Below are 11,792 nucleotides of genomic sequence, written 5' to 3'. Positions count from 1 at the left end.
ATGTAATCTTTAAATTCAGGCTCGTCACATTAGTAACTTTGTTCTGAACAGAACTGGGTGTGCAGACACATACGAAAAGTTTCTCCTCCATCTTGAAATTGTGAAACCTAGAAATGTTTATCATGACCAAAGGTTGCTACGTTACAAGAAACAAGAAAACAATCCGATTGGCCAACGCTAGCGTTTTCACGCTCCTCGTTTACATAAAGTTGAGAAAATCCAACTTGCAACGCTCCGCTCCGCTCCGCTCCGCTCCGCTCGCCTTCCCACAATGCCCTACGCGAGCGTCAACGCCTGGTTTCATTGAAAATGAATTGGAAGCCGACGCCACGCGCCGCCCGCTCCGCTGCAGTGTGAACGCACTGTAAGGACGAGTATGGCGAGTGGTGGCAACCCACGAAAGATAGAGGACCCGCCGGACGTTTTAAGATTGAAAGTTTGGGAAAACTTCGGTTTCCCATTCAGTTACAGTAGTACAGGCGAGAGAGTGGTGGATAAGACGAGCACTGCACAGTAAAAAAATGGGGTGTTAATATTCCAGAGTTAACTTATTAAAACCCATAGAGAGTATTTTCAACAATGTGGAGAGTAACGGCACTCTAACAGTGCGTTCACACTGCAGCGTTTTATAACGCTCTGCATCGCTTGCCTTCCCACAGTACACCACGCTCGGGGGCGTGTTAGACAAGTTAATACAGAGTTGTAGTTCTCTAAGGTCACTGTTGTAGTCATGGCCAAGCGTGCAGATTTGGGTTCATGTACTCACAATATCGATCAAAATACCACTTTTACACAACATTTATGTAAGTGCAAGATTTTACTAGTGCAAGATTACAGTAGAATACATGTTACGCCACCGGTCACTCAACCAGTCGTTTGTAGGCTGGGCTCAGTAGCGAGCTAGCAGTGGCACAGAACAGTCACGTAATGTGACGACTACATTTAAAAGTAGGCTATAAAAACACACTAGGAACAATGACGACATCGGCAACCATGCACCATGCATTATTAGTTTAATGTAATCTTTAAATTCAGGCTCGTCACATTTGTAACTTTGTTCTGAACAGAACTGGGTGTGCAGACACATACGAAAAGTTTCTCCTCCATCTTGAAATTGTCAAACCTAGAAATGTTTACCATGACGAACAGTTGCTACGTTACAAGAAACAAGAAACCAATCCGATTGGCCAACGCTAGCGTTTTCACGCTCCTCATTTACATAAAGTTGAGAAAATCCAACTTGCAACGCTCCGCTCCGCTCCGCTCGCCTTCCCACAATGCCCTACGCGAGCGTCAACGCCTGGTTTCATTGAAAATGAATTGGAAGCCGACGCCACGCGCCGCCCGCTCCGCTGCAGTGTGAACGCACTGTAATGGTGTCGTTAAAAGGCAGTGTTAAATTCTGCAGACCTGCAGTGAAAAAATCTACTCTTCAGTGTTAATTTCGCGCCACTGCTGAGGTTTAACCGCGAGGACAGTTGCTACTTCGTCATTTTGAAAACGGCTTCGGACTGAGGAAGCGCATACTTTGTCGGTAAGTAATGTTATAGTGTCATAAATAAATAGTACATTTTGCAAAGTACCGTACGTTTTTAATAGTATTTATGCTAACTGCAGTATTAACACGTTATGTCTTATCCAACTAGACTAACGCTACTGTTGTCGAGCTCCAATGTGAAGGTAGCAGTTGAAAGTTAGCTAGTTAGTGCTAGTATACTGTACTGTAGCTCTGCTCGAGTCTTAGCCTATAACTGAGCAAACGTTCTGAGCTAGTAACATAAGCTAAATTAGGTAACGTTATCATAAATTAGACGGGACACAAATTAGTTGTCACAACTGCCCGCAGTCAGGCAAATGCTAAAACGTTAAACCTAGCTCTAGCTAGTACTGTTGTAGCTAACTTAATTATTCTTCAGAGATCAGTGAGGTACAGTACCTGTACTGTATTAGCTAGCAATAATAGCTGCAGGCAGCGTGCCAGCTAGTATTGCGAATACAGTAACGCTACCTCAGTAAATAATAGGTAAGTTAACTAGTTTTTATGTTTTTGCCTGCATATGTCTGCAAAGGACTCTGCACACAGCCTGGGATGGTATGGAACGCCGACAGGGTCAAATGTACTCGTAATTTAAACGCGTATTTTTGATTGGACACCGTTTAGGAAGCGCCTGCAGCTGTTTCATAAGCGGCTGCAGCCGTAAATGTGCAGGCGAAAGTTACACATGAATGTACGCGTTAGTTAACGCTTGCAGGCGTTAAATAAACGCCTGTATATTTACACGTGCAATTGCAGGCGTTAAATAAACGCCTGTATATTTACACATGCAATTGCAGGCGTTAAATAAACGCCTTTATGTTTACACGTGCAATTGCAGGCGTTAAATAAACGCCTGTATTATGGAACGCCGACAGGGTCAAATGTACTCATAATTTAAACGCGTATTTTTGATTGGACACCCGTTTAGGAAGCGCCTGCAGCTGTTTCATACGCGGCTGCAGCCGTAAATGTGCAGGCGAAAGTTACACATGAATGTACGCGTTAGTTAACGCTTGCAGGCGTTAAATAAACGCCTGTATATTTACACGTGCAATTGCAGGCATTAAATAAACGCCTGTATATTTACACGTGCAATTGCAGGCGTTAAATAAACGCCTTTATATTTACACGTGCAATTGCAGGCGTTAAATAAACGCCTTTATATTTACACGTGCAATTGCAGGCGTTAAATAAACGCCTGTATATTTACACGTGCAATTGCAGGCGTTAAATAAACGCCACATGCAAATCACTGCCCACAATTTCCCTAGCTCCTCCTGCAGTTATCTGGGCTAGTGTGATTTGATTCTTCCCTGTATTTTCAAGTACCAGCTCCTCCCCACTGTAGAAGCGGAAGATTTCAAAACAAGTTTAGCCCAGCACACAGAAGTTTGAAGGATGAGAAGATGGCAAGAAGGAACTTCATAAGACAGTGTAAGCAGACACTAAATGACTGCACTCAGCTTTTACTGTCGGATAACCCTGGACACGACGACCTTCAGTCCATGTTGACAAAGGTACAGTTTTTTCGAAATCATTATTTGTGACATGAATCGTAATCTTCACCGGCTAGCTAGGCTAACAGGGGTTTAACTTGGTCACTCGCTGTGCGGATAGCTTTTGTTTGTTTGTTTTTTAGCAATGGATTGCTACTGTGATACTTCTGCATTGCTAGCTAGCCAGTCACTGACTAGTCTAGACTGTTGGATAAAGACTAGCTATTTGCGTTTCGTTTTTATCCGTGAAAGCTGCCATGTTAACCCTCGTGCTGCCTTCGGGTCACATGACCCAAAGGTTCATAACGAACCATCGTTGTGTTTACCCAATTTTACCCAATACAAAAACAAATAAAAATAATTTTCTTTTAACCTTCGCAATGTGGGGGGTCTGAGACAGCCCAACGGTTAAAAGAAAATGCTTCACTTTGTTTTTGTATGCGGTAAAGTTGTCGCAATACGACGGTGGGTCACAATGACTGATGGGTCAGAACGACCCGAAGATAACACAAGGGTTAAGGCTGGACAGTCCATATCCAACTATCTGTCCCCTAGTTATGTAGCTAGCTAAACGAGTTAGCCTCAACCCCCAACCATATGCTATCCTCAGTAATCAGTTACAGTAGGCTCCAGTGCTGCACATTCTTGAGATTCATTTTTTGTTGTTACCTAAAGTCGATTAGTCTAGCTAGCTGGTATTTTGAGGCAAAACCACTGCTGAAGGCAAGCAAGCTCAACCTTCAACCTAGGCGATGTATTCGACTATTTGTTCACGTTCTTATGAGATACATATGGTCGATAAATTATTACTGGTTTAGATACAACAACAAAAACTATAGCCTTGTCTACTTTAACACCATTGTCTTCTTTCAGGATGGAAACAATGCAGCGAAGCCTAGAGTGGGCAAAGGGGTACGCTCTTAAATGTTGCTTCAGCAGACGGCCTGATAGCTGAAGTGTCCGAGCTCATGCAGGAAAGTCGCACCCATGGTCGGCATGCACAACCAGGTGGGAACCATTTCAGTGGGGGTGGGTGCTCACAGCTCAGATAGTCTTTTGAGTTGTTTTCACTTGCTGCCCATTGCAGTTGCCATTGTATTTTTGTGTCCATTGGTGTTAAATTCCAGTGGTATTTAACAGTGCATGCCTGGAGCCTGTGCAAGTTACAGTGTCTTAAATGTTCTAAGCACAGCATTGTATTATTGTTGCAGCCAGTTCCGGTTACCAGGCTCCATTGACTTGGACTGGAGCTAGAGGTGCTCCTCATTATCACATCACCGGAGAGCAACTGAGGGGTCTGATGATAGATGGCAGATATTCTCCACATGTTCCATTCTACACTCAAACCACATCTAAGGTCAGTTGTGCTTGGGGTTGAATGCTATGAAATGCAAAGCTTTTAAATGCATGGTTTCCACAATTTTGGCATGAATGGATTGTCAATAATCAAGTTCTCTAGTGATACATTGTCTCATCTGGGCATTGTCAATCTTTCTGTCTTGTCAGGCACTTTGCATTAACCTGAGGGCAGCTGCCTTCCCATCAATGTCGCAGAGGCTGCACAGAAGGTACAGTGTTGCTGCTCTGAATTCTTTATGACACATCGATGGAAACTACAGACTAAAGGTAGATGCTCGCTCACTCACTAATTTTCTTGGTATATATTGGTTATTGAAACTGTAGGTTGTAACATCTCAAACGCTATCAGGTAGCTCACTTGTTTATCAACTAGAGCAAGAACTGACATGGATATGTGGATAAGAATAGTTTTATGATGTTGCTGCTACTTTGGTTATTGATACAGTAGTAGCACCTTGAAATATTCATGCTTAATGTGACAAAGTCCAATGTTATGTTTTTTGTGATTTCAGGTGCAGGATGGATAGTCATCCATGGTGGCATTGATGGTTACAGCTTCCTTGTGTTTCTCCACGCTTTCAGCAACAAGTGCAGAATTACTAAATGCTGAGGCCAGACAGTCCGTCCAGGCTTAGAACAGGATCTGGTAGAAGCTAGATTTCTGTGATTGCCACCTATTGAATTGGATAACCATGGACCGGAACAGATAATCAATATTTTCCTGCAGTAGTGATGTGGTGTCAGACACATACAAAATGTAGCATGCACACAGGCATGTGCAGTATTTACAGGTATATGAAAGATGATCTGATCCACCGACATGTGTTCAATGTTTTGAGTCATGTCCAATACAAAACAGTTCATCCTAGCATGCCCATCCACACCAAAGGAAGCCTCCTCATGCAGCCCATCCATCCACCATAGATGTTCACCACCAGCAGCAGATGAGAAGGAAGCGGTGGATCCTCCGCAGCCCCATCCATCCCACATCACACAAATAAAGTATAACAGATTAGAGTTGAACTTATATTTCCTCAGCTAACTTTGATATTTATGTATAATAGAGCATATAATGAAATTAATCAGAGAATACGTATATTGCAGTATTTTGACCGGGGAGTGTGTGTGTTAGGAATTAGATTATCTGCAGTATGAATCAAGGATTTACACATGTTTAGTAGTTGTATTCCCCACAGATGTGGTTACATTCTGTTAAAGGCACTAGAGATATTCCACAAACACAAGCCTTTTAGTTTTTCCAGATGGGAATGTACATGATGCAGCAATGTAAGGGCAGCATCATCTAGACTTCTACTCTTCATGGAAGCAAACTGGAGTTGATCTGCCAGGTTTTGGACTGTCTCTTGTAGTTGCAAAAGTATCAGACATTCAAAACTCTTCATCACCGTTGATGTAAGAGCTACAGGTCAAACATCATCACATATTCTGACAAAGCCTCCACAGCCTCATCAAGTGTGTTGTCAAAAAACACTGACCAGTCTGTGTTATCAAAGCAGTCCCTGAGATATATGATTGTCTTTACCTAACAATGAGCTAATTACACTGATTGCCAAACATATAACTGTTAACAACCAAGTTGAAGACAGAAAGTACTATTTGTGGGGAATACTGCTTTGGTTGCACTCTTTTTGGTCTTTTGGTGGTCGCGAAAATCTAGAAATGCGGTGCTGAAACTTCAGCTTCAAAATGTTGCTCTCAAGAGTGGTTGATGGGTTGGAGGAAATGATGAAGAGTTGGATGGAGCGATGCAGGTGTATTTGGTGGATGGATGTGATACTGCAATTATTATTGTTTATTATTGTATATATATTTTAAATATATCCATACCGAGTTTTTCTTGTTTCTTCCCTATCTCAAACCATTCAAATATCTTGTTGCGATCTAGTGACACTGCCTTTCGTCATCCAATTCACTAAGTGGCGCTGTCAGGTAAAACTAGGGTCCTAGAACTGCGGTCCTAGAACTGCGGTCCTGAAACTGCGGTCCTGAAACTGCAGTCCTGAAACTGCAGGCAGGGATGGATTAACCAACGGGCCTACCGGGCCCAGGCCCAGGGGCCTATGAGCTCAGGGGGCCCCTAACCCAGAGCCTCTGCGTGACGTCGCTGTTATGAACTTGATATGTATTGTATTGATATGATGATATGACACGATGCGCCATAGCCGGTATATGCTAGGCTTAAGTCATTAATGTCTTAAACAGGGCCCCAAAAGTCCTACTGATTAAACTAAAAAATAGCCTAAACATTCACTTTGAAGATGTCACAAGAAAGAAACCATCATGATACCTTTCAAGTGAGTGTTTATCCCCTCAGTTTATCTATAGGACTTTAGAGGGGCTGAGTAGAGAGGCTAGACTGACATCTAGTGGACAATTAGAACAACACATGTTGCAATTTGTGTTGCAGGCCCTGCATTTCTATCACACAATAAATATATATATATATTTTTTTTTTTCTGTAATGCTGTGTAATTTTGTAAAAAACCCACATCAGCAGAATATTTATTTGGGGTTTTTACAAAATTACACATCATTTCAGAAAACGATAACGGAAGTGAGTTAATAGTTTTTAGTTTTTGCGCGCACTTTTCCCAAGGTTTCTCAACAGTGTCTCAAATGAAATAGCTATGGCTGATCGATTTCGAAGGAGAATAACTGAAATGAGGGATCGCATAAATCATCATTTTGACATTCTGCTTGAAGAGGAAGCTCCAGAGCAAGGAGAGGATAGCCTTGTTGACAGGTAACATCACTGCAATAGTAGGCTATGATATATGGAAGTTTATTAGACTATTTTCATATTATTTAAACGGCAATGCATTTTTTCAAATGACAATTCAATGTGCAAAGTGGCAATGCAATCCTCAATTCAGTAAGAATACAGTTTTGAATGAAAGCTTATTTATAAGTATGTGATATTGCACATCATATTGACAAGGTTTTTCGACTCTTTATTGAAATGGAAATGCATTTTTCAAATGGCAATTCAATGTGGCAGCGAAACAGCGCCCCCAGGCTATTGCATTAGCAATAGCAGTAGTCGGTTACACGACTGGTTACCCTGAGTGCCCGGTGGCATACTGTAACATTAAATCTTTCACCCTGAATAAAATACAAAAAATATATAATTCTACATATAGCTAGCATATTGGATTTCTTGCATCATGTGTGTAAAAGTTGTTTCATCGACATTGTGAGACAACGTTGGCGTCCGATCGCGTACTTTAACATCTTTCACTCTGATTAAATACAGCAAAAGAGCCATAACTAGTGTGTATAGTAGATAACATCATGCTACATCGGATTTTTACTTAATATGTATAAAAGTTGTATTTTTATCGACTTAGCGAGTACGTTACCTAAATCTGCAAACTTTGCCATGACGTTATACGAACTACAACAGTGACTTTAGAGAACTACAACTCTGCATTCATCTGTCTGACACGCCCCCGAGCGTGGTGCATTGTGGGAAGGCAAGCGATTCGCGTCGCTGTAGTGGACACGCACCGTTATACTGTACCAATCATTAATAAAACAGAAAGGTCTCAATATATCATATAAAATAACAATATAACATTTATATTTTTTTCTATGGAGAGGACTTCACGTAGGCTATTTGATGAGATGATATAGCCTATTAGATAATAGCCTGACACAGTCAGAGAGATCTCAGTGGTCATTCACTGTTTTAGTGTTTTTGAGTTTTGTCTAAATGTAAATTATAATTTATTTATATTTGTGATTCTACAGTTTTCCTTAATATAACAAAAAGTATTTACTTCCCTCGAAGATTTGAGCTTTTCAGGAATGAACAACGTGGAATGAACACTCACCCACGTGGAATGAACACTCACCCACGGGCAGGTGGACCTGCTCGTTCTGTCACAACAAGGAGGCGTAACCGGACCGTAACTTTTAGGGTTACACTTTTAAGGCCAGGAGCCACACGCTACTCCACCACCGGCAGTAAGAATATTGCAATTTATCTTTGTTGTTGTTGCTTTCTTCATAGCAATATGTTCATTTTCATGAGCTTTCCTTTATGTATACTTACCTTTTAGATAGCACTATCACTCAGACCTTGGTGGTTCCAAGAGACCAGGCAGAGAGGGATTTTAAAGATGCGCTACAGCGCCTATTCCCTCGGCTCGACCCTGAAGCTGATTACGATATTTGCAAGGTGGATTCGCACAGGCGTGTTCACCAATTAAATGTAACCGCTGTAACACCTGCGGCAATACTTTCAAGTGGCCAACTAGGAAGGTCAGCCCTATACATTCGGGAGAAGGTAATAAAACCCAGATTTTTCACTCTGTGCTTGATGTGATGTACTGGACACAGTGATGTACTGTGATGTACTAAGTTATGAGAGCAATATGTTGTTTAAAGTATTTGACAAATTAACAGACTAAGTAGTCAGTTTATGGCCTTTATTTTGAATTGTTCTAATTTTTAGTGTGGATCTCAAGCAACTGATGCAGTTGATGAGCAGCATGGTGGACTCAACATCAAGCCCTGATGCCAACCTAATGAACATCCTGCGAGACAGCGTATTCGAGTGTGCGCTCAGAGGTTTTCGGCGGGCACGCTTTAACCCTGAGGCAAAATTGGACGTTGTTTTCAGGGACGCTAATGGAATTGGAGAGGGGGCAGCTGACGAGGGTGGGCCCACGAGGGAGTTCCTCCGTCTGCTGATGAGTGCCATCCACTCATCTGATATATTTGAGGGACCAGACTGGGAAAAATCCCTTTCCTGCAACTCTCAAGGTGAGTTACTTTTACATCAACAAATACACATTTGTTATTAGCCCTTTGAGCCCAATATCTTCCAAAAATGTTCAATTATGTATGTGTATACTATGTATTAAAAAATATTTATATAGTCGACAGCACTCTATGAAGGCGTGTACAAACAGGTGGGAAGAATGATTTCTGTCTGTCTGGTACACGGGGGTGTAGAGCCACAGTTCTTTTCAGAACGACTTTACAGGCAAGTCTGTGGCCTACAACCTCCTGTCACAGACATAGCAGAAATCAATGACTACAACTTCAGGGAAAGTTGACCAAGGTACTTGATACTGTGAATGTTTTTCTTTCTCTCATGTTGCTATTAAGTTATTATCCTGTTGGTTTTTATGAATAATTTCATTGTTGATACATCTTTTCAAGGTTATTGATTTACAGTGTGCAGTTGCTGATTCATTAATTTCAATGATCAAAGGTACAAATAGCACAAACTGTGGACGAGGCTCAGGAAGCGGTGCTGGAGGCCTCTGATGAATTCTCTATGTTGGGTTCAGTCCGATATATGCGGACCTTGGAGGAGAGGGATGCCTTGGTGGAATCTGCCACCAAGTTCTACCTGGAAAGCAGGCTACGGGATGCTGTTGAGCAGTGAGTTTTTATACATATGAGGACTAAACATAAACTGATTAGTCAATCTGGGTCAATAAATTGCATGACATTTTATTTGTATATGTTATAGGTTCAAAGAGGGACTGGAGTGTCTTAGTCTCCTCCCGATTGCAACCAGACACCCAACCCTCTTCAGAGAGGTTTTTATCCATGTAGAGAAGCCTCTATCAGCCAAAGACTTGGCTTCTCTTTTTGAGCCGGAACTCTCCCCTGCTGGCAGCAACAAGAGAACAGTGGAGAGTAGGACCATATGTTTTTGGAGAGATTGGTTGCTGGAGGTGGAAGGTTAGACAAAACCAGAATTAAAATTTCATGTCACATCATTTTAACCTCATCACTCACAACTCAGCCGGACATAAGTTCTCAGTATCTTACATCTCTACTAGATGTATTCAATCAGTAACTACTTTCAATGACAGTATGGTGTTCACAGTATTAACCCTTGTGTTATCTTCGGGTCATTCTGACCCATCAGTCATTGTGACCCACCGTCGTATTGCGACATCTTTACCGCATACAAAAACAAAGTGAAGCATTTTCTTTTAACCGTTGGGCTGTCTCAGACCCCCCACATTGCAAATGTTAAAAGAAAATTATTTTTATTTGTTTTTGTATTGGGTAAAATTGGGTAAACACAACGATGGTTCATTATGAACCTTTGGGTCATGTGACCCGAAGGCAGCACGAGGGTTAAGGTTTGTTTTTAAATGTGATGTTTTTTTTAATGATCTTTTGAAAAAACATTTCAGAGGGGAACGCTGAGAAATTAACCCTGGAGCAGATCCTAATTTTCACATCGGGTGCTTTAGCAATTCCTCGGTTCGGCTTCCCAGTGTCACCAACCATTGAATTCTTACATCACCAAGGGGATGAGCCTGTGAGAATATTCCCAGAGGCAAATACTTGTGCCATCATTTTAAGATTGCCCATCCACGCCACTTACACGGGTTTCAAAGAAAAGATGGAGAGTGGAATCCTCCAGTCACCTACCTTTGGTACCATTTAATTTCAGAGTTGTTATTAACGTCTTCTGATTCGCCCTCTGACGAATTCTGTTTTGTTTCTAATAAAAGACGAGAAATCTGTATTTGTATTTTTCGTTGTCTTTGTCTTGTAGGTTTTTGGCAGATGCTTGCATTCAACGTAATGATATTTGAGTATAAAACCTGTTGATCTAGTCTGATACTTTTAACACCAAGCTATTCCTCTATTTATTCGATCTCACAAATAGAGTTTGGATATATATATATATACAGTACCAGTCAAAAGTTTGGACACATTTTCCCACTGTATATACATACATACACACTTATTGTGTGATAGAAATGCAGGGCCTGCAACACAAATTGCAACATGTGTTGTTCTAATTGTCCACTAGATGTTAGTCTAAGCCTATATACCATGTAATACGTTTCTGTGGTTATCAAGAATTATGGGAAAGGCAGGCCACACAGTGTTTATAATTTTATTTTGGGCACAAATGTCATTTATGTGTATACATTAGTGATGGTGTCAACTGGACAGTGAAATGCTTGAGATGAATAGCACTGGTCAACAACTTGGCACCAGTTGATGAAAAATCAAAAAGGTCAATAAAAGCCAAAAAGCCAAAAAAAAAAAAAACATTTTACAGAGTAAAGTGAGTAGCAGTGCAACTGGCAGTGCAAATATAATTCTCATTACTTGTGTATTCCTTGTCTGAAAGTCCAAAATGTTATTGGTCATTTGAGGACTCCAGGAAAGAAATGACCTCTTGCAGGATGTCCATTCCAAGGGCTGTTCTGAGGCCTCCGAGGGGATTGATTTGTGCGGCAAGTACTTGCATGAGAGCATTTCCCAAAGTAAACCGGTTTGGAGGTATGGTCACTCTCTCTGGCCAGTGAACAACTGGTGTCCCTGCCATCCCGTCTTTAGCCTCCCCGTCCTGAGCCGCCCCGTCCTGAGCCGCCCCGTCAATACCTCTG

At 41.5% G+C, this 11,792-nt stretch overlaps 1 long non-coding RNA gene across 2 annotated transcripts; it reads left to right on the top strand.

The window, feature by feature from the left end:
• Positions 1-3,822: 3,822 nt before the first annotated feature.
• LOC134022837 (uncharacterized) lies at positions 3,823-4,825 on the top strand. Of its 2 annotated transcripts, none has more exons than XR_009930686.1 (3): positions 3,823-4,041; positions 4,245-4,390; positions 4,540-4,825. It is a non-coding gene; the product is annotated as an uncharacterized LOC134022837 (long non-coding RNA). The 2 variants fall into 2 exon arrangements; XR_009930685.1 differs by having other exon boundaries at positions 3,823-4,062.
• Positions 4,826-11,792: the final 6,967 nt, after the last annotated feature.

This window comes from Osmerus eperlanus, chromosome 6 (assembly GCF_963692335.1).
Source record: "Osmerus eperlanus chromosome 6, fOsmEpe2.1, whole genome shotgun sequence".
Lineage (NCBI taxonomy): Eukaryota > Metazoa > Chordata > Actinopteri > Osmeriformes > Osmeridae > Osmerus > Osmerus eperlanus.
Note: the sequence above shows the minus strand (reverse complement) of the source record. Positions and strands in the feature narration are given on the sequence as shown.